This window comes from Pleurodeles waltl, chromosome 12 (genome assembly GCF_031143425.1).
Source record: "Pleurodeles waltl isolate 20211129_DDA chromosome 12, aPleWal1.hap1.20221129, whole genome shotgun sequence".
NCBI lineage: Eukaryota > Metazoa > Chordata > Amphibia > Caudata > Salamandridae > Pleurodeles > Pleurodeles waltl.
In genome coordinates this window covers 103,406,524-103,430,449 of record NC_090451.1, presented here as the reverse complement: position 1 = coordinate 103,430,449, position 23,926 = coordinate 103,406,524, and positions in this window count along the sequence as shown.

Genomic DNA, 23,926 nt, shown 5'->3' with positions numbered 1-23,926 from the left:
AGAAAGTCAGATTAAACATTTGAATCACACACACACACACATAGATTTATTTATTTAGGTGGCCCTGCAATTTGTGTGTGTCCCCCTACAATTATGCACTTCTAAGGACACCATTGTCGCACTCCCTGCGATACTTCCATGGGGTGGTGCAGATCTACAAGTGCCGAGAGACAATAAGAGGTACGTATTCTTCATCTCTACAGTGTCAGTGCCTAATTTGTAAAAGAGTAAGTGCCAGGGCCCAAACTTTTCCTCAGAAGCCCACAACCATCACCATCAAATGTAGGCTGCATAGTTTTAATCTCATAGGATCGCCACTTTGAAGTGGGCTTGCTTGTCTCAGTGACCAGGAGAGCTATGCTGGTGGGAGCAAAGTCTCCTGACAGGGTCTCCCTGGCTGGAAAGGTCAAAAGGTAGAGACCAGATAAATCGCAATACACTGGTCCTCCAAGTAGAGGGTTGGGCAGAAGGCTAACAACCTTGTCCCATAAAACGTATTTGTTATGGTACAGCAGCAATAACCTCCAAATCATCTGCTCAGTCGGGACTTCCAGAGTCGCTGCATGAGACATGCATGATTGACAGTAGTCAAAGCCACAAGCTGACTACTGACAGGATGACAGAAGTTCTAAGTGTCAAGTGCAAGACCACAATCAGATTCTGAAACATACGGACTATGTATGACAGAGGAAAGTTGGCTCTAGTAACATATGAAATGAGGAGCTACAACCTAGGGGTCAGCAAATGTAGGTGGACCGGGTCTGGCAGAATGAAAATAACCACAGGAGAGATGGTACTGTGCTCAGGAATGGAAAATGACCAACATCACAAAGGAGAAGACATCATCCTGAGCAAGGAAACACAGCAATGCCTACTTGAGTGAAAGTCAGCCATCAGCAGACACATGGCTGCCTGCTTTAAAGGCGACACATCAACACCACCATTCTCCAGTTCTATACTCTTAACAAATGACGCAGAGAAAACAGTCAAGGACATATTCTGCCAACAGATGCAAGCTGAGTTTAAAGCTACGGAGACTTGAATGCTAAAGTGGGAAATTACAACATGAACCATTACAGAGCACCGGGAAAGGAAATTTGTAGAACAATGAGCGATAATGGAGAAAGACTGTTGGCAGATTGTGCCACAAATGATCTGGTCATATGAGGGACTCTCTTCACCACCATGATATCCACAAACTAACTTGGTGCTCACCCAATTACTGACAGAAACTAGACTGACCAATAGATGATAAGTGGCACCTGGAGACACTCACTAAAAGATGTCAGAGTGAGAAAGGAATGGGATGTTGGCAGTAATCACCATCTGGAGACCGTTCTTATGAAGCTGAATATCAGAAAAACAGAACACAAAACATCAGGACGACAGCATTTCAGTGTGACAGAATAACAAGACACCATGACCGAGAAGGCATTGGTCATACAAATCAAATACAGGGTCCAACTCCTGGCAGACTCTGAAGATCAGTTTGAGCCAGCAGCAGACACAGTCAACAAGAAAGGGAAACAGGTTTCTTTGGTATATGTGAAGAGCAGTGAAAACATGCCTGGGGACAAAGTCAAGGAAGAGGAAAGAATGGTTAAGATAAGACACATGTCCAGCTATTGAAGAGATGAGATTAAAAGGAAAACAGCAACCCAATAACCCCTTGTGAGCTTAGGTTCTGAATCAATAGAAGGTAAATGGCCAACAAGGGGATCATTTACAAGAAGCATTCATTAATGAATTATATTTATAATGTCCCAAAAAGTGACATTTCAAAACAGTTATATGATGCATATCAATGAGAAAAATAGAAAATCATATTTAAGCGAATCATCTTGGAAGAAAAACATACAATCAATCAATCAACCAATCAGTCAGCTTTCGTAAAGTGTGACTACTCACCCGTGAGGGTCTCAGGGAGCTGATGAAGGTGGAAGGGGGCCTCATCCGAAGAGCTACGTCTTGAGGTTCTTCCTGAAGATGGTGAGCGATGGGCTTTCTCTGAGGTGCAGGGGGAGGTTGTTCCAACTCTTTGCTGTGATGTAGGTAAAGGATCGTCCTCTGGTGGTGGTTTTACAAATGCGAGGGATGCAAACATGCATACACAAGAGAACTGTCTTCAGGTTTAAGAAACAAAACAAAGCCTAACCTTGCTCTATCACACACACTAGCATGTGAAGAAAAGGACATCTTTTCTCAACATCTAGGCACAACAGGTACACCTGAAGATCATCACGAAGAAATCAGAAGTCATGTCACTCAACATCCCAAAGCCTTCACCACTCAAGGTGGATGAAGAGCACCTAGCCATGGCTAGAGAGTTCACGTACATAGGCAGTACTATCAGGCTTGATTCAGGAACATGCCTTGACATCACGAGCAAACTGAACAGAGCAAGGAATGCATTCAGGATACGGAACAATGTGTAGAGGTCATCTCAAACCAGGAACTGCCCACCAGAAGCACGCAAGAGAACATGGATGCCATTATTATGAGGAAAAGATGAGATGGATAGGACACACCTCAGAAGAGAACAAGACTCCATCACAGGAACAGCTCTCCATTGGACCCCAGAAAGCAAACAGAAGAGAGACATGCCAAAGAACACATGGAGGCGAACTGTGGAAACAGAAATGAAGACCCTGAACCACAGCTGGGGCACCGTACAGAAACTTGCCAGAGACAGAAAGAAGTGAAGGTCCTTTGTTGCTTCCTTACTGGCCAGTTAGCAAAATGGGAAGAAAGTAAGTAGGCATAGTCGTGTTTCTACCTCATGCCTCTTTAATCCACCATTAGACATTCCCTGCTCCCTTACCTCACTTTTGCATGTTCCTGCTTTCTCCTTTTGTCACAGTTTGTAAGAGGGGACCTCTTTTGCATGGTTAGCCAACCACGTTTTGCCTGATGTTGATGTGTCCTAGAAGTTGTAGTGCCCAGGGCCCCTGCTAACCAGGTTACCTGGGCCAGAGCTCTTTCCCTAAATCTGTTGTGATGCTTGGCACAATTGGATACACTCTGATATATCACTGTAAGTCCCTAGTAAATGGGTACCCCAGTTCCCTGGGCATGGGATATTAGGAGTAGACCCATGAGGGCAGCAGCACTGATTTTGCCACCTTCCAGGGCCCTGCACCAGATGTACCTAGCACTGCCATTTCAGGCTGAGTGTACTGGGGCAAATCTAAAAAGACAAACTCAACATGACACACTCCCTGTGTGCCCTGTCCATCCTACACTGCATATGCTATGGGTAAGTCACCCTTCTAACAGGCCTTCCAGCCCTAAGGCAGGGTGCACCATACTATATGTGAGGGCATAGTTGCATGAGCAATATGCCCCCACTGTGTCCTTGCCAAACCTGGGACATAGTGAGTGAACAGAGCAGTCATTTCTAAGTACATGGACTGGACACTGGTCAAACCCGAGTTCCCCAGCTACACGATGGCCACCCTGCACCCTGGGTTGTTTTATATCAAACACCTCAGAATGTTAAATCCAAACTGGTACCAGTATTGGATAAAACCCTAAATGTACCCAGGGGTCACCCTAGAGGTGCCCACTGCACAATCTAAGCTAACTGGCATAGATGCTGACTGATTCCATCCAGACAACCAATATACAAACCTGGAGGAGAGCCCTGGCACTATGGTTTGTAAAAACAATGCCCTTCCTGGGGGGAGGAGCTAACCCCCCCTCCCTCAGGAATGTGCACTCTCCTGGCGGTGAGCTTCAAAGGGCTACGCCCTTGAAACGCAAGCCCCCAGGCCTGCTGCTAGCAGCAGATGGCTTCCTCCTTTGTCAGCCCCCACTTTTGGCAGAAGCAAAGGCGGGAAACCACACAAAGGTTAGGAGGAGGGGTCTCACTGAGCATGCACCACCCCAAGGGACTTTGAGGCAAAGTGGACCCCCAATTTCATTTTATTCCATGTTGGATGGCAGGAAAATAGCCAATGAGGTTTAGGGTAGTGACCTTTCCCACAGGAAGGGGTCACTGTAGTGGGTGTAACCACCCAAGGGTAAGTGTCTCATTCGACACTACCAGGTTCCCCCTAAAACGACCACTAAATTCAATATTTAGTGAGCACCCCTAGACCAAGAAATCAGATTCATCAGGAAGAAGAGAAGACAGCACCAAAGAACCCAACAGGAAGAGAACAGATGACCTGCTGCACCAGAAAAGGCTCCAAGACCCCTGTTTCCTGCACCAGAATCCTGGCAATCGCCGCTGCGGAGGAGCTGACCATTGGACGGACCTCAAAAGACCCCAAGGACCTCCAGGCTTCACCAATAGCCCGAAATCTCCCTTCTGAGTGGAGGCACCACTCAAGAAACCAAAGAAACCTACAAGGAACCAGCAAACCAGTGAGAGTCATTTCACCGACTGGATGATATCTCCGCAACCGGAAGATACAGCCAGACCGACGACACACCAATGGCAGCTCGGGTGAGAATTTTGGTGGCACAGTGCTCTTCCATGGCCGAGTTGTGCCAATACCCCAGGAACTGGTCAGTGCACGTCAGACAACACCAAAAATAGCTCACCCAGAGCTGCAACTGAACCAGGAGGAAGCCCCAGTCGAGGGACTTCAGTGACAGTCTGGACCTCCCACCAGAGCACCCTCTGTAGGAGGCTGGCTTTGCTTATAGTGGGTACCTGATGGTACTTACACCTTGTGCCAGGTCCAGTTATCCCTTATTAGTAGATAAGAAGTGTTCTAGCAGCTTAGGCTGATAGAGGTAGCTATAGCAGAGCAGCTTAGGCTGAACTATGAGACAGGCAAAGCTTCTACTATACCACTTATATCATATAGCACTATATCACAAGAACCACAATACTCAGAGTTACTAAAAATAAAGGTACTTTATTTTAGTGACAATGTGCCAAAAATATCTCAGAGGATATACTCCTTTAGGAGGTAAGTAAAATACACAAAATATACACACAAACCAAAATTAGGTAAGTAAACAGTTAGAAAAGTAGTACAAACCCTGTAGAATACAATAGGATGCAATAGGCCTATGGCCAACACAAACCATATACTAAGAAAGTGGAATGCGAACCACTTAGGGATCCCAGGCCTAGTGTAGTGTAGAGGGTTGCTGGGAGTGTAAGAAAACACTAAGGGTGTCCAAGATACCCCACCCCAAGACCCTGAAAAGTAGGAGTAAAGTTACCCTACTTCCCCAGAAACACACTAAAGTCGTAATAGGAGATTCTGCAAAGACAACAACTGACTGCAAAGCACTGAAGACGGATTCCTGGACCTGAGGACCTGTAAAGGAAGGGGACCAAGTCCAAGAGTCACAAAAGTGTCCAGGGGGGGCAGGAGCCCACTAAACTCCGGATGAAGGTGCAAAATGGCTGCCTCCGGGTGGAAGAAGCTGAAGATTCTGCACCAACGGAAGATGCCAGGAACTTCTCCTTTGCACAGAAGGTGTCCCACGGCGTGCTGGAGGATGCAGAGTTGTTTCCACGCAGAAAGACAGCAAACAAGCCTTGCTAGCTGCAAAGGTCACGGTTGAAGGAAATGGGTGCTGCCCAGACCCAGGAAGGACCAGGAGGTCGCCCCTTGGAGGAGGAGACAGAGGGGGCGCTAAGCAGCACAGAGAGCCCATGCAGAAGCAGTTAGCACCTGCAGAAGCACTTGAACAGGGGTTCAACAAATCTGAGCATGGCGGTCATCTCAACACTACAAAGGAGGGTCCCACGAAGCCGGTGGTCAACTCAGCGAGTTGAGCAATGCAGGACGGAGTGCTGGGGACCTGGGCTATGCTGTGCACAAAGGATTCCTTGCAAAAGTGCACAGAAGCCCTAGCAGCTGCAGATCACGCAGTACACAGGATTACTGTCTGGCGTGGGGAGGCAAGGACTTACCTCCACCAAATTTGGACAGAAGGACCACTGGACTGTCGGAGTCACTTGGATCCAGCTCCTGTGTTCCAGGGACCATGCTCATTAAGATGAGAGGGGACCCAGAAGACCAGTGAAGCAGAAGTTTGGTGCCTGCGTTAGCAGGGGGAAGATTCCGTTGACCCACGGGAGATTTCTTCTTGGCTTCCAGTGCAGGGTGAAGGCAGACAGCCCTCAGAGCATGCACCACCAGGAAACAGTCGAGAAAGCCAGCAGGATTAGGCACTACAATGTTGCTGGTAGTCATCTTGCTACTTTGTTGCAGTTTTGCAGGCGTCCTGGAGCAGTCAGCGGTCGATCCTTCGCAAAAGTCGAAGAGGGAGATGCAGAGGAACTCTGGTGAGCTCTTGCATTTGTTATCTGAAGAGAAACCCACAGGAGAGACCCTACATAGCCCTCAGAGGAGGATTGGCCAATGAACCAGGTAAGCACCTATCAGGAGGGGTCTCTGACGTCACCTGCTGGCACTGGCCACTGAGAGGCCTCCACTGTGCCCTCACACCTCTGCATTCAAGATGTCATAGGTCTGGGACACACTGGAGGAGCTCTGGGCTCCACCCCTGGGGTGGTGATGGACAGGGGAGTGGTCACTCACCTTTCCTTTGTCCAGTTTCTCACCAGAGCAGGGGCTGGGGGATCCCTGAACCGGTGTAGACTGGCTTATGCAAGGAGGGCACCATCTGTGCCCTTCAAAGCATTTCTAGAGACTGGGGGAGGCTTCTCCTCCCCAGCTCTTAACACCTATTTCCAAAGAGAGAGGGTGTAACACCCTCTCTCAGAGGAAATCCTTTGTTCTGCCTTCCTGGGACTGGGCTGCCCAGACCCCAGGAGGGTAGAAGCCTGTCTGTGGGTTGGCAGCAGCGGTAGCTGCAGTGAAAACCCCAGAGAGCTAGTTTAGCAGTACCCCGGGTCCATACCGGAGCCCCGGGAATGCATGGGATTGGCACCCCAATACCAGATTTGGCATGGGGGGACAATTCCATGATCTTAGACATGTTATTTATTTATTTATTTATTTATTTTATTTATATAGCGCACAGCTACCCGGAGGTTTCCCGGCGCCTAAGACAGTGCAAGACAAAGGCAAGATCAGGAGATCAACTTGGGCGGTTACTGGTTAAAGAGCCATGTCTTAAGCTCCTTACGAAATCTAATGAACACCCTTTCATGACGCAAGTAGGAAGGAAGAGAATTCCAAAGAGAGGGAGCTAGGAAGGCAAAAGAACGTCCCCCCATTTTGGCACGTCTGATTCTGGGCACCTGGAATTTTTGTTGATTGGAGGATCGAAGTGAGCGAGCGGGCCGATAGTGTTGGACCAAGATTTTGAGGTAGTTGGGAGCTAGGCCCGTATTAATTCTATGCATATAGCATAGGGCTTTGAATTTGGTGCGATTCTCAATTCTCAGCCAATGTAGTTCACGAAGTGCACCAGAGGTAGGAGCGATTCTGGGAAGCTGGCAAAGAAGCCTGGCCGCAGAGTTCTGAACAACTTGAAGTTTGTGCAGTACTTCTTTATTCGCACCCAGATAGAGCACGTTTCCGTAGTCCAGTCTAGAAATAACCAGCGCTTGGACCACGGTTCCTTGGGCAGCCACAGGAAGCATCCAGAGAATTTTACGAAGCCACTTCAGGATAGCAAAGCAGGTAGAAGCTACTTTGGTCACCTGTTGTTTCATAGTCAACTGGTCATCAATGATGATGCCCAGGTTACGTGCAGAGAGAGAAGGGATTGGGGGGACACCCATCTCAGAGGGCCAATGTTGGGGGCCCCAGAGTGATTTTTTGTTTCCAAATATGAGGAGTTCTGTCTTTCCTCCATTAAGTTTGAGTTTATTAAAGTGCATCCAATTGGCTATCTTAGATAATCCTATTTGCAAAGAGGGAAGGTTGGAGGTTTCTTTGGGAGAGAGTGAAAAAATAAGTTGAGTGTCATCAGCATAAGAATAGATAGTTAGACCAGCTTGTTCTGCTATGCTCGCCAAAGGACTGACATATATATTGAAAAGTAGTGGACTGAGAATGGAGCCCTGGGGGACTCCATAAGGGGATGCGTGAATCAGGGAGGAAGCTGTGTGGGAGAAAACCTGAAAAGTCCTGTTGGATAAAAAGCTGGACAACCACGAGAGGGCTTTGCCGCCAATGCCCTTGATGTTAAGAGTTTTTAGGAGAGAGGAGTGAGATACAGTATCAAAAGCTGCGCTTAAGTCCAGTAGGATAAGAGCTACTGTTTCTCCTTTGTCAATTTGTTGGTGGATATTTTCAGTCACACCCAGTAAAGTCGCCTCAGTTGAATAGCTGGCACGAAAACCAGATTGAGAAGGATGAAGGATGTTACTGGTTTCTACAAACTGGGTCAATTGAAGATTAACGTGTTTTTCCAAAATTTTGGAAAAAAAAGAGAAATTGGGCGGAAGTTAGAGAAAATTTCAGGATCAGAGTTAATTTTCTTTAGTAAAGGAAGGACCATTTACATGGCCATATTCGGAGTTACCATTGTGAAGCTACATGTAGGTATTGACCTATATGTAGTGCACGCGTGAAATGGTGTCCCCGCACTCACAAAGTCCGGGGAAATGACCCTGAACAATGTGGGGGCACCTTGGCTAGTGCCAGGGTGCCCTCACACTTAGTAACTTTGCACATAACCTTCACTAAGTGAGGGTTAGACATATAGGTGACTTATAAGTTACTTAAGTGCAGTGTAAAATGGCTGTGAAATAACGTGGATGTTATCTCACGCAGGCTGCAGTGGCAGTCCTGTGTAAGAATTGTCTGAGCTCCCTATAGGTGGCAAAAGAAATGCTACAGCCCATAGGGATCTCCTGGAACCCCAATACCCTGGGTACCTAGGTACCATATACTAGGGAATTATAAGAGTGTTCAAGTGTGCCAATCAGAATTGGTAAAAATGGTCACTAGCCTGCAGTGGCAATTTTAAAGACAGAGAGAGCATAAGCACTGAGGTTCTGGTTAGCAGAGCCTCAGTGACACAGTTAGGCACCACACAGGGAACACATACAGGCCACAAACTATGAGCACTGGGGTCCTGGCTAGCAGGGTCCCAGTGAGACATATAAAACAGACTGACAAATTGGGTTTTCACTATGAACACTGGGGTCCTGGCTACCAGGATCCCAGTGAGACAGTAAAAACTCCCCGACATATACTCACAAACAGGCCAAAAGTGGGGGTAACAAGGCTAGAAAGAGGCTACCTTCCTACAGCCTCGTCATCCTGGAAGGCCCCTGGAAGAAGACTTACCTCCAGCTCCAAAGGGTTCCATTGTGCACAGCATCCAAGACCTCCAACTTGCCCTGAGCTCTGCATCACGGAACCTGCTGTGTGCCCTGGGTCCCTAGACCCTTGCGACCTCATCAGCCCAAGGGGACCCAAAGGCACCACCTTTAAACCTGCAAACCAGCGCCTTTTACAAGTGGCCCCTCCAAGTGGCCCTGTGCCAAGAGACTTTCCAGCACTGCTCCAGCCGGAACCAGGAGTGGCCAGAGAATCATCAGCTGGCACAGTGTGCCCACTTACCTCATTGACCGCTCTGCAAAAGAAGAGACTGGTAACTCACCTGTGTGATTTTATATGCATTTTGCTAGGTGGCCTTCCATGGATTCCTATGGTGTGTAATTAAGCACAGAAAGACTAACTTTATTAAACTTTTGAAAAATTATAACTCAAAAAGTACTTAACGTATCTTAAACATTTTGGTCTTAAAATTATATAAAAGTCTGAAGTATTTTATAAATTCTGGTGTTGAGTTATTCATTGAGTGCATGTGGTGCATGGTTGGATTTGTGAGTACAACAAATGCTTAGCACGCCTCCTGGATTAGCCTAACTGCTTGATCAGCTACCTTAAAAATTGGAGCATTAGGTGGTCTAATTTTTACCTCTGGAAACCAATGTGTGGTTGCCTGGACCCCCTGCATAGTGTGCCTAGTTTTGCACACTACATAGAGGGCCAGCCTCCTACATCAGTTGTTGCAGTCTTTTTCTTCCTGCTTCTTTTTCTGTTGTGTGTTTTTCTTTGTGAGGCAAAGAAAACACCTCAGCTAATGGGAAAGCTACATGCTGAGTTTACCTAGTGCGAATTTGGGGAGAAAAGTGTGTTGGGAAAAGTGGCATCAACAGGCCTCACAAAATACAAACCGCAAGAGCATAAGCATGAAGTGTGTCATGAATATGATGCTAGGCACAGCTGACAATATGTATCTTGGCAGGCAGAACAAAAAAACCAAGGGCGCACCCCAGCCAAATACACGCCACAGTCAGACACCTTTCTTTCTTCGGTGTGGAATGTTTTTCTTTTCCGTGATATTTATTTCAATGTTACTTCCTTTGTGTAGAACTGCTCTATTCATCACCATGAATGAAGTTGGAAATTAGCCATCTACTTAATGTCAGTCAGAGGATTAGGTAAACACACTGCTTAGTTTGTAAAACAATAGGTGCTGTGGTCAAAAGTTTTGATCTGAAGCCCATGGCCGGCGGTGTTGAGGTGCCAGATAATAAGGCTTCGGAGCCTTTATTCTACATCATGCAGTGCTTAATTTGTGCTTGTTGTTTCCGGTGCTGAGCACCAGCACTTATTTTTGATGGCCGGCACTTATTCATCTGCCTCAAGCATTTGCTGCGTGCAAAAGACACACATGGGAAAGACGGAGGAAGAGAAAAACAAAAAAGCGTCACAAAGGGAGAAAGTAGAAAGCTGCAAGAGTGAGCTGAAGGGGCAGGGAGTGGCTTTAAATGTATTGAAGAGGCCCGAGATGGCTTCAGGATTACGCCGCCTCAGTATTCCGTGATCGCACATTTAATTGCAGCAGCAGCGTGTTCTACAAAAGGGCTTTGGGCACCGGCACATTTTAATTTACAAATTAAGCACTGACATCATGCTTCTTAAATCCACCACAGGACATTCACTGCCCCTTTAGCTCACTCTTTCTGGCTCTTTTTCATCCCGCTGTCTCCCTTTGTCGCAGTTGTTACGTCTTTCTCTGCCTCCCTCTGTCCCCCTTGTGTGTTTTGCTCTCTCTTTCTCTCACTTGTTGTGGGTCAAAGTCTGATGTGGAAAATAAGAGTCAGACCCTAAAAATGAGTGCCGGAAGGCCCCAACTGCAACCACCAGCTCAAATTAGGCACTGGGTTAAAGCATGGAAACATTTACAGGGCGCAGGCCCACTCTAGCCAGCTGGACAGAGAGCCCAAACTGCACAGCTGTACAGACCTAGCTTGTAATTGTGGCTACAGTGGACCAAGTTAGATTAACCAGTTGCTACTCTAATAGGTTAACGTTTCTTTCTGCCTCTCACAAACAAAGATTCCTGCATGCCCTCACTTGGGTGTCACAACTGCGCCGGTGTTTGACTGCTCTCTGGAGAACCTCAGACAGTGATATATATGCCCCTAAAAGCACAACAGCCTGCACCTAATATAGTACTTAAGAATATATTTATTACACAATTTACATAATTAATAATCTATTATATTTTTAATAACACATTAATTATTAATTGTAATTATCACTTGATTAACTTCCCACTGTATACCCCTACAAACCCAACAGCCCGCACCTAATATATATCTCAAAAATATAATTATTACATGTCTTACCTAATTAACAATCAATTAAATAATGAATAATAAATTAAGCAATTAAGCAATTACTACTTAATTAACTTCCCACCCTACACCCCTACAAACCCAGCAACCAGCATCTAGTATATAACATAATAAATATGATAATTACATAATTCAGATAACTAATACTCAAATAATGAATAATACATTCCAATCCCATCTTATACCCCTACAAACCCAGCAACCTACATCTAATATATAACTAAATAATACAATAACTACATAATTTACATAAATAATAATGAATTAAAAATTTAATATTAAAATAAAATTAATTGTTAAGTAATTATACTTAATAAACTTCCCATCCTGTACCCAAACAAACCTCACAACGTGCTACAGCACTATAAATTACTATTAGCAATTAAGTTAAGAATTATAAATCACTTAAAATTACAGACTACATTAAAAACTATTGCCAACAATTATACAAACAATATTCAACATATAAAATTATTACTTGATCTAAAACACATAAAGAGAATAAAAAAAAATATTTCTTACAACTGTATTATTGAAAATGATATTGACAACACAGATGTTCTTGAAAACGATATTACTTACCTAAAAAAATCAATATTCTTGTCAACGATATTTCTACATCACAATGTTTGTTTATTACAATACTCTTTCCAATATATTATTAATTGCACTAAATGTGGTATCTCCGGACACCCACTTCAGAACACTCCTAGACCTGTGGAAGATCTGGAGAGGGCTGAACTTGCTGGCTGAGACCTCAGAAGAGCCTAGAAGAATGTTCCTGCTCAGGCTGATCTTTTGTTAAAGATAAATGGAAAATAAGCTGCCTGCAACTCCTTAGCTGACCAGTGGCAACTGGACAACAACTGGACCATCCAGTTGTCTCCTGCCTGAAACTCCGTGAGCCTCTAAGTGCTTCCTCTGGGGCCCCAGGGGGCCTTAGAAGTGTATATCTGTGAAAGGCCTGGACTGAAGGTGCAAAGTTAGAAGGTAAAATCTTTGACCAGAACAAACCTGTGTGATGTATTTGACCCATGCTCCATCACGGTCAGCCACAAATTGCTCTTAGGTCCTGTTCTGCTGTTACCATTGACTATCACTGGCATTTTGTCCTTCTCGGTGCTATTCGTACTTAAATATTTAAATATTCATATCTGTGGTTCGCCTTATTAGATTTTTTGTCATTTTGGCGTTGTGTTTATTACATTTTGCTCTGTGTTTCTAATTTATTTTGGGATCTCTATTGTTTTGCATTTTGAACTTAATTATTATTTTAGTACTGCATAAATACTTTACACATTGACTCTACGCATGTCTGCCTTCTCTGTGCCATGGCTACCAGGCTGTAGTGAGCTCAGATTTAGTTACTGGTTTACCCTGACAAGGGTTGCGATAATTATTTGAGGTGGGTACTCAACCCCCTGAATTAATAACCCAATTTCTTATGAGACTAAGCATATCAAGAGGCTGCATTGCAGACATGTTCTGTGAGTAAACCGGGGTATAATGTAAAGAACCTCCGTCAGTTTTTCAGTGATTGCTTGGAGAATGACCAGCTGTGAATCATTATTCTGTCTGGTAGGTGTGAACACAACAGGTTATCCTATTGCACCATGGAACTTACTTCTTGGCACAGTTTGTGATCTGCTGCAGAAGTAAATCTGATTCTCTCTCTTATTCTTTCATAGTTGCCAAATGCTCGCAAGCCAGGTGGGACACCCTGATTATTAGGGGGCAACATTAGGAACTTCAAAAACCCATGCTTACCATTGTAATAGGGAAAGTTCAAGTCACAGAAAGCAATGTGCTGGTAACTAAAAAGTCAGAACTGGGTGTCACAAATGATATTGCATTGTTCCACTGTAGAAGTAATCAGGCACTTCTTGTCCCTGAGGAGGTTTCAAGGTGCTTTAATTCATGGCAGTTTCCACAATGCTCTTTCCGAGTACAGGGTTGTTAGGGTGTTGTTTGTAGATATGTCCATATGGGTGGTTCTGAGTAACTACACCCTGAGTAAAAACAGATTGTAGTGGACTGGTAGTTTTGCGTAAACGTGAGTTGTTACGGAGAAGCGTGAGACCAGACACAGTCCTGCATCTGGATACCAACCATTTTTATTGGGTGCTGTCTGATTCATAACAATTAAATGTATTGAAAGAGACAGTTTTTTTATGTTCGCCAAAAATTCCAAGTGGTTATCAATTATTCTTATTCTGGCAAAAAATGTGTTTCATGTGTCTGCTGTCTGAATTGAGAAGAAGCTTTCGACATTGTGAGACTTCTTGAAAGAATGCAGGGTCACGGGTGAAACCAACTTGCAACAAAGCGATCTACCTCCTAAATAGGTATTTAGTTTATGTTGAAGAAAATTTGGCCGTGTCTTAGACAGCATAATGAGCTGTGCACATTGTTTTGGAGGTAATACCCTTTGTCTGCAGTAGCTTGACATGACGACCTAAGGGCTGGAGAGACGGGCACTCTGATGTGATGACTAAGGAGTTGGCTTGGACCAGTATTCTGTATTCCCCGACATTTACAAATTCACAGCAGAGGGGCTCCGAGGACTATACCATCAGCGTATAGTCAAGACAGGCGAGATCCTGCTCGAGCTGGACTGGCGTCCTTTGATGTAAAAGTAGCCATGGAACAATTCTGCAAAGAGATGACATTATGTAGAAGGAACCCTTAGTTACTTGATTAACTTGTTCTAAGGAAGAGATCAAAGTCCACCATCAACTCCGGATGCTTTACTTTGTTCAATGGATTTGAAGATGGATCAGCCTCTTGTGGGCAGAGTGTGGTCAGGTGGTCCAGTAATTCCTGTATCACAGAATCCCTCTGTTTTTGTGTATTTAGCTTGATGTGGTTATTTAGCATCCCATGGCTAACCACTTGAATGCCTTAGCCTATGATCAAAACACCAATCTCTAACTGTGAGGGCCTGGAGGAAAATACCAAACCAGGCTGGGCATGGTATATCCTTCTCACCCTTATTGAACATCACACATAACCCATTTCTCCCACCCACACTTGAAAACATCTCTGAACACATATTGAAATTAATGGAAATTGAAATGCTGGGTGATCTGTTTTTTTTTAAGGTGGTTCTTGATGGTCAGTCTGGAATATAAAACTGATGCCGGTAATAATGCATTGACCATCTTGCTGTATCATGAACTTTGGCTGGCTATGAAATCTATCCCCCAAGATCTCCCTCTGCACCTTCCGGAGCTCAATTTACCTACAAAAATGATTCAGGGAGGTGATGCTAGAAAAACAATTGACTTCATGTACGTGGAGATTATGGGCCTCATTACGAGTTGGTGGTCCTGTGACTGCCATATTGGCGGTGGCAATCAGACCACCACCAGGCTGGAGGTGAAGACTGGCAAATTATAATTATGGTGGTGATCCCACCGGAACACAACCAAAGCACCGGTGCGGTCTGACTGCTGCGGACGATTGGAGCCACCAGCAGGCCGGCAGAGATCATGTTGCTGTCGGACCTATTACGAGGTTGCATGCCGCCAAGATTTCCACCGCGGTCAGATCACCACAGAAACCCAGGCGGAAACAAACTGGATAAAATGAGACACTTACCGTTAGGAAGCCACACTCGTCTGGAGCCGCCATGGAACCAGAACCAGACATCATCCCACTGCTCCTGCTCCCCAAAAGATAATGCAATCTTCGCCGATGACGACAACAACAACCGTAAGTACACACACTCACCTGTAGCTGTTGTATATTGTCAAATTTTGTAAAGTTACATAATACACCAGAGGGAAGGGGATGCAACAATGCACTGACACGCACACTCATATACAACTACAAAGACACCCACACAAACACAGAACACACTCTGCAGCCACCACACACACACACCACACGTCAAGAACACACACGGCAACACAGCACAGGTTCAGTCTCACACAAGACCATGCAACATAACAGCATGTCACAACCACAACTGCAACATCACAAACACATTGGCACGCACTCACTCCCGACACTAGCCAGGGACACATCACACATACAATACTATGAAAAACCAACAGGGAACAAGCACACACAAATACTCAATAATACAACTTACCAATCGACACACACATCACACACACAAGAGATCGTACCTATCAAACCATGCACAATACACGCACACAGTCAAATCACACAAAGCCACACACAACAGTCACATGTCAACACAAACACCACACAATACCATCACAACGACATGTCTGCTACATACACATGCCCATCACACAACACACGCTCCATCTCTGGGAGACAAAAGCACTGCACACACCGTCCCATACCGCCCATTCAATACATGAAGCACAAGCACCACACCCACACAAATACTCCCACACAACCAATGTCAGCCAGGAACAACTGAAACCTAGGAAATAAAATGCAGGACAAAGATGTAACCAGATAACCAGCAACTTGTTGGTCAGAATATATATTTTAAATAAATAAGAAGAGAGTCAAAAGCCATAGGCCTGTTTATAGTCCTGATATTGTGCACCAAAGGCACATAATGGTGCCCAACTTGACGCCTGACTGCTATGTAACCTCCACAGTTAGGGGCATCAATGGGTCAGGCAGGCACCTCATGAAAGATCTGGGTGTGGTGGCGGGGGGAGGTTTGGGCTCAGGTTTGACACAGGGGTTGGGGCTTTGGCTTGGGAGCGGGATGGTTTAGGTTTAGGCTTGGGGAGGGTTGGGTCTTTGTGGGAGGAGTTGACTTCTAGGCGGGGAGGGGCATGAGTACTGGCAGGGGGCTGAATAGGCCTTGGAGGTGGAAGGGATTGACTTGGGGAGAGAAACTGAATATTTAGAGGTACCTCAAGGGGGGAGGAGTAGGGAAAAGGTCAAACTCTGAGAGGAAAGCTTTCTTAGACACACGGGACGGTCATAACAAAAGGGTTTGGGTGTGTGGGGGGAGAGGGAGTCCTTGTATGAGGTGTTGGTGTGGATATCCTGGGTGCATGTTTGTGGGAGATATGCTTGTGGGTGGTGGGTGTCTGTTGGGTGGGTGAGTGGGGGTGTTTATGTGTCTTGGGCTAAGGGGGTTGAAAGGGGATGCCATTGTGGGTGGGTGGCTATCTGTTGGGGTGGTGACTGCAGGTATGGTGAATGTGCTGCATGTAGGCGTGTCAGTGGTTGTGGTGTCTGTGGGTGTGATTACTTGGGTGGATGTCGGCTGGAGTGCTGTCTGCAGGTAGGATGTGTGTGGTGGCTAGATCTGTGAATGTTGGTGTGGTGTCTGCAGGTGTGCCAGGTGTGGTGTCTGTGATGCTGGAGGTGGTGGGGATGTCAGAGCAGTTTGTGACTGTTGCTGTGTCTGCAAGTGTATATTGCTTGTGTGTATGCCAATGGTGTGTCTTGTGGTGCTTTGGTTTGTCTGCTGTACCCTTGGCTGTTGAGGTGGATGCATGCCTGTCTGTTTGTGTGTTTTGGCTAGGTCAGGGAAGGGGGTATTGGGATTGGGAAGAGGAAGGTAGGGAGACGGTAGACAAAGGGTGTAAGGAAATGCCTCCTTGGCATGGTTGCCCCCTGACTTTTTGCCTTTGCTGATGCTATGTTTACAATTGAAAGTGTGCTGAGGCCTGCTAACCAGGCCCCAGCACCAGTGTTCTTTCCCTAACCTGTACTTTTGTATCCACAATTGGCAGACCCTGGCATCCAGATAAGTCCCTTGTAACTGGTACTTCTAGTACCAAGGGCCCTGATGCCAAGGAAGGTCTCTAAGGGCTGCAGCATGTCTTATGCCACCCTGGAGACCTCTCACTCAGCACAGACACACTGCTTGCCAGCTTGTGTGTGCTAGTGAGGACAAAACGAGTAAGTCGACATGGCACTCCCCTCAGGGTGCCATGCCAGCCTCTCACTGCCTATGCAGTATAGGTAAGCCACCCCTCTAGCAGGCCTTACAGCCCTAAGGCAGGGTGCACTATACCATAGGTGAGGGTACCAGTGCATGAGCATGGTACCCCTACAGTGTCTAAACAAAACCTTAGACATTGTAAGTACAGGGTAGCCATAAGAGTATATGGTCTGGGAGTCTGTCAAACACGAACTCCACAGCACCATAATGGCTACACTGAAAACTGGGAAGTTTGGTATCAAACTTCTCAGCACAATAAATGCACACTGATGCCAGTGTACATTTTATTGTAAAATACACCACAGAGGGCACCTTAGAGGTGCCCCCTGAAACTTAACCGACTATCTGTGTAGGCTGACTAGTTTTAGCAGCCTGCCACAAACTGAGACATGTTGCTGGCCCCATGGGGAGAGTGCCTTTGTCACTCTGAGGCCAGTAACAAAGCCTGCACTGGGTGGAGATGCTAACACCTCCCCCAGGCAGGAATTGTCACACCTGGCGGTGAGCCTCAAAGGCTCACCTCCTTTGTGCCAACCCAGCAGGACACTCCAGCTAGTGGAGTTGCCCGCCCCCTCCGGCCAGGCCCCACTTTTGGCGGCAAGGCCGGAGAAGATAATGAGAAAAACAAGGAGGAGTCACTGACCAGTCAGGACAGCCCCTAAGGTGTCCTGAGCTGAAGTGACTCTAACTTTTAGAAATCCTCCATCTTGCAGATGGAGGATTCCCCCAATAGGGTTAGGATTGTGACCCCCTCCCCTTGGGAGGAGGCACAAAGAGGGTGTACCCACCCTCAGGGCTAGTAGCCATTGGCTACTAACCCCCCAGACCTAAACACGCCCTTAAATTTAGTATTTAAGGGCTACCCTGAACCCTAGAAAATTAGATTCCTGCAACTACAAGAAGAAGGACTGCCCAGCTGAAAACCCCTGCAGCGGAAGACCAGAAGACGACAACTGCCTTGGCTCCAGAAACTCACCGACCTGTCTCCTGCCTTCCAAAGATCCTGCTCCAGCGACGCCTTCCAAAGGGACCAGCGACCTCGACATCCTCTGAGGACTGCCCCTGCTTCGAAAAGACAAGAAACTCCCGAGGACAGCGGACCTGCTCCAAGAAAGGCTGCAACTTTGTTTCCAGCAGCCTTGAAAGAACCCTGCAAGCTCCCCGCAAGAAGCGTGAGACTTGCAACACTGCACCCGGCGACCCCGACTCGGCTGGTGGAGATCCAACACCTCAGGAGGGACCCCAGGACTACTCTGATACTGTGAGTACCAAAACCTGTCCCCCCTGAGCCCCCACAGCGCCGCCTGCAGAGGGAATCCCGAGGCTTCCCCTGACCGCGACTCTTTGAATCCAAAGTCCCGACGCCTGGGAGAGACCCTGCACCCGCAGCCCCCAGGACCCGAAGGACCGGACTTTCACTGGAGAAGTGACCCCCAGGAGTCCCTCTCCCTTGCCCAAGTGGAGGTTTCCCCGAGGAACCCCCCCCTTGCCTGCCTGCAGCGCTGAAGAGATCCCGAGATCTCTCATAGACTAACATTGCGAACCCGACGCCTGTTTCTACACTGCACCCGGCCGCCCCCGCGCTGCTGAGGGTGAAATTTCTGTGTGGGCTTGTGTCCCCCCTGGTGCCCTACAAAACCCCCCTGGTCTGCCCTCCGAAGACGCGGGTACTTACCTGCAAGCAGACCGGAACCGGGGCACCCCCTTCTCTCCATTCTAGCCTATGTGTTTTGGGCACCACTTTGAACTCTGCACCTGACCGGCCCTGAGCTGCTGGTGTGGTAACTTTGGGGTTGCTCTGAACCCCCAACGGTGGGCTACCATTGGACCAAGAACTGAACCCTGTAAGTGTCTTACTTACCTGGTAAAACTAACAAATACTTACCTCCCCTAGGAACTGTGAAAATTGCACTAAGTGTCCGCTTTTAAAACAGCTATTTGTCAATAACTTGTAAAGTATACATGCAATTTTTATGCTTTAAAGTTCCTAAAGTACTTACCTGCAATACCTTTCGAATGAGATATTACATGTAGAATTTGAACCTGTGGTTCTTAAAATAAACTAAGAAAAAGATATTTTTCTATACAAAAACCTATTGGCTGGATTTGTCTCTGAGTGTGTGTACCTCATTTATTGTCTATGTGTATGTACAACAAATGCTTAACACTACTCCTTGGATAAGCCTACTGCTCGACCACACTACCACAAAATAGAGCATTAGTATTATCTATTTTTACCACTATTTTACCTCTAAGGGGAACCCTTGGACTCTGTGCATGCTATTCCTTACTTTGAAATAGCACATACAGAGCCAACTTCCTACATTGGTGGATCAGCGGTGGGGTACAAGACTTTGCATTTGCTGGACTACTCAGCCAATACCTGATCACACGACAAATTCCAAAATTGTCATTAGAAATTCATGTTTGCAATTTGAAATTTTTCTAAAATCTTAAAAGTCCTGCTAGGGCCTTGTGTGTTAAGTCCCTGTTTAGCATTGTCTTTTAGAGTTTAAAAGGTTGTTAAAAGTTTGAAATTAGATTCTAGAAACAGTTTTAGATTCTTTAAAAAGTCTTCCAACTTTTAGCAAAATAATGTCTGATACAGAGATGAATGTGGTGGAACTCGACACCACACCTTACCTCCATCTTAAGATGAGGGAGCTAAGGTCTCTCTGTAATATCAAAAAAATAACCATTGGCTCCAGACCTACCAAAATTCAGCTCCAGGAGCTGTTGGCAGAGTTTGAAAAAGCCAACCCCTCTGATGATGACATCACAGAGGAAGAAATTAGTGACTTGGAGGCCAATGTCCCTCCTCCAGTCCTAAATAGGGAGAACAGGACCCCTCAAGTCCTGTCTCCAACTGTGTTAGTCAGAAATGGTGAGTCCCTCACAGGAGGGTCCCACATTTCTGAAATCACTGAGGATGCTCTCAGTGAAGATGACCTCCTGTTAGCCAGGATGGCCAAAAGATTGGCTTTAGAGAGACAGCTCCTAGCCATAGAAAGGGAAAGACAAGAGATGGGCCTAGGACCCATCAATGGTGGCAGCAACATAAATAGGGTCAGAGATTCTCCTGACATGTTGAAAATCCCTAAAGGGATTGTAACTAAATATGAAGATGGTGATGACATCACCAAATGGTTCACAGCTTTTGAGAGGGCTTGTGTAACCAGAAAAGTGAACAGATCTCACTGGGGTGCTCTCCTTTGGGAAATGTTCACAGGAAAGTGTAGGGATAGACTCCTCACACTCTCTGGACAAGATGCAGAATCTTATGACCTCATGAAGGGTACCCTGATTGAGGGCTTTGGATTCTCCACTGAGGAGTACAGGATTAGGTTCAGGGGGGCTCAAAAATCCTCGAGCCAGACCTGGGTTGACTTTGTTGACTACTCAGTGAAAACACTAGATGGTTGGATTCAAGGCAGTGGTGTAAGTAATTATGATGGGCTGTACAATTTATTTGTGAAAGAACACCTATTGAGTAATTGTTTCAATGATAAACTGCATCAGCATCTGGTAGACCTAGGACCAATTTCTCCCCAAGAATTGGGAAAGAAGGCGGACCATTGGGTCAAGACAAGGGTGTCCAAGACTTCAACAGGGGGTGACCAAAAGAAAGGGGTCACAAAGACTCCCCGGGGGAAGGGTGATGAGACAACCAAAACTAAAAATAGTAAAGAGTCTTCTACAGGCCCCCAAAAACCTGCACAGGAGGGTGGGCCCAGAGCCTCTTCACAAAACAATGGGTACAAGGGTAAAAACTTTGATCCCAAAAAGGCCTGGTGTCATAGCTGTAAACAGCATGGACACCAAACTGGAGACAAGGCCTGTCCCAAGAAAGGTTCCACTCCAAACTCCCATCCAGGTAACACTGGTATGGCTAGTCTCCAAGTGGGATCAACAGTGTGCCCAGAGCAAATCAGGGTCCACACTGAGGCTACTCTAGTCTCTGAGGGTGGGGTGGATTTAGCCACACTAGCTGTCTGGCCGCCTAACATGCAAAAATACAGACAGCAACTCTTAATTAATGGGACTAGAATAGAGGGCCTGAGGGATACAGGTGCCAGTGTCACCATGGTGACAGAGAAACTGGTTTCCCCTGGCCAATACCTGACTGGAAAAACTTACACAGTCACCAACGCTGACAATCAGAGAAAAGTACATCCCATGGCAATGGTTACTTTAGAATGGGGAGGGGTCAATGGCCTGAAACAGGTGGTGGTCTCCTCAAATATCCCAGTGGACTGTCTGCTTGGAAATGACCTGGAGTCCTCAGCATGGGCTGAGGTAGAACTAAAAACCCATGCAGCAATGCTGGGTATCCCTGAACTGGTGTGTGTGAAAACAAGAGCACAGTGCAAGGCACAGGGTGAACAAGTAGAGCTGGAGTCTGGAAGAATGGCCCAGCCTACCAAGAGGAAAGGAAAGTCAGTTGGGAAACCAACTGCAACACAGCAAAAGAAAGGGAACCTCTCTTCTCAGGAAGAAGTTCTGCCCTCTGAGGGAACTGAGCCTTTGGAGCTTGAACCTTATCAGGTTGAGCTCTTAGGCCCAGGGGGACCCTCAAGGGAGGAGCTGTGTAAGGGACAAGAAACCTGTCCCTCTCTTGAAGGCCTTAGGCAGCAAGCTGCTGAAGAGTCCAAAGGCAAGAAAAATGGAACACATAGGGTCTATTGGGAAGATGGACTCCTGTACACTGAGGCCAGAGACCCCAAACCTGGTGCCACTAGGAGAGTGGTAGTGCCTCAGCTGTTCAGGAAGTTCATCCTAACATTGGCCCATGACATTCCCCTTGCTGGACATTTGGGACAAACCAAGACGTGGGAGAGGTTAGTCAACCACTTCTACTGGCCCAATATGTCCAACATGGTTAAGGAGTTTTGCCTCTCCTGCCCCACCTGTCAAGCCAGTGGTAAGACAGGTGGGCATCCAAAGGCCCCCCTCATTCCACTTCCAGTGGTGGGGGTTCCCTTTGAAAGAGTGGGTGTGGACATAGTTGGTCCACTAGAACCTCCCACAGCCTCAGGAAATATGTATATCCTGGTAGTAGTGGATCATGCTACCAGGTATCCTGAAGCTATTCCCCTTAGGTCGACTACTGCCCCTGCAGTAGCCAAGGCCCTCATTGGTATCTTTACCAGAGTGGGTTTCCCTAAGGAGGTGGTGTCTGACAGAGGTACCAACTTCATGTCAGCATACCTAAAGCACATGTGGAATGAGTGTGGAGTGACTTATAAATTCACTACACCATACCATCCACAAACTAATGGCTTGGTTGAGAGATTCAACAAGACATTAAAAGGCATGATCATGGGGCTCCCAGAAAAACTCAAAAGGAGATGGGATGTCCTCTTGCCATGCCTGCTTTTCGCTTACAGAGAGGTACCACAGAAGGGAGTTGGATTCTCACCCTTTGAACTTCTGTTTGGTCATCCTGTAAGGGGACCACTTGCCCTTGTTAAAGAAGGCTGGGAGAGACCTCTCCATGAGCCTAAACAGGACATAGTGGACTATGTACTTGGCCTTCGCTCTAGAATGGCAGAGTACATGGAAAAGGCAACCAAAAACCTTGAGGCCAGCCAACAGCTCCAGAAGTTTTGGTATGACCAAAAGGCTGCACTGGTTGAGTTCCAACCAGGGCAGAAAGTCTGGGTTCTGGAGCCTGTGGCTCCCAGGGCACTCCAGGACAAATGGAGTGGCCCTTACCCAGTACTAGAGAGGAAGAGTCAGGTCACCTACTTGGTGGACCTGGGCACAAGCAGGAGCCCCAAGAGGGTGATCCATGTAAACCGCCTTAAGCTCTTCCACGACCGGGCTGATGTCAATCTGTTGATGGTAAAAGATGAGGATCAGGAGGCAGAGAGTGAACCTCTCCCTGATCTTCTGTCATCAGACCCAAAAGATGGTACAGTAGATGGAGTGATCTACTCAGACACCCTCTCTGGCCAACAGCAAGCTGATTGTAGGAGAGTCCTACAACAGTTTCCTGAACTCTTCTCCTTAACCCCTGGTCAGACACACCTGTGTACCCATGATGTGGACACAGGAGACAGCATGCCTGTCAAGAACAAAATCTTTAGACAATCTGACCATGTTAAAGAAAGCATCAAGGTGGAAGTCCACAAGATGCTGGAATTGGGAGTAATTGAGCGCTCTGACAGCCCCTGGGCTAGCCCAGTGGTCTTAGTCCCCAAACCTCACACCAAAGATGGAAAGAAAGAGATGAGGTTTTGTGTGGACTACAGAGGGCTCAATTCTGTCACCAAAACAGATGCCCATCCAATTCCAAGAGCTGATGAGCTCATTGATAAATTAGGTGCTGCCAAATTTCTAAGTACCTTTGACTTGACAGCAGGGTACTGGCAAATAAAAATGGCACCTGGAGCAAAAGAAAAGACAGCATTCTCCACACCTGATGGGCATTATCAGTTTACTGTTATGCCCTTTGGTTTAAAGAATGCCCCTGCCACCTTCCAAAGGTT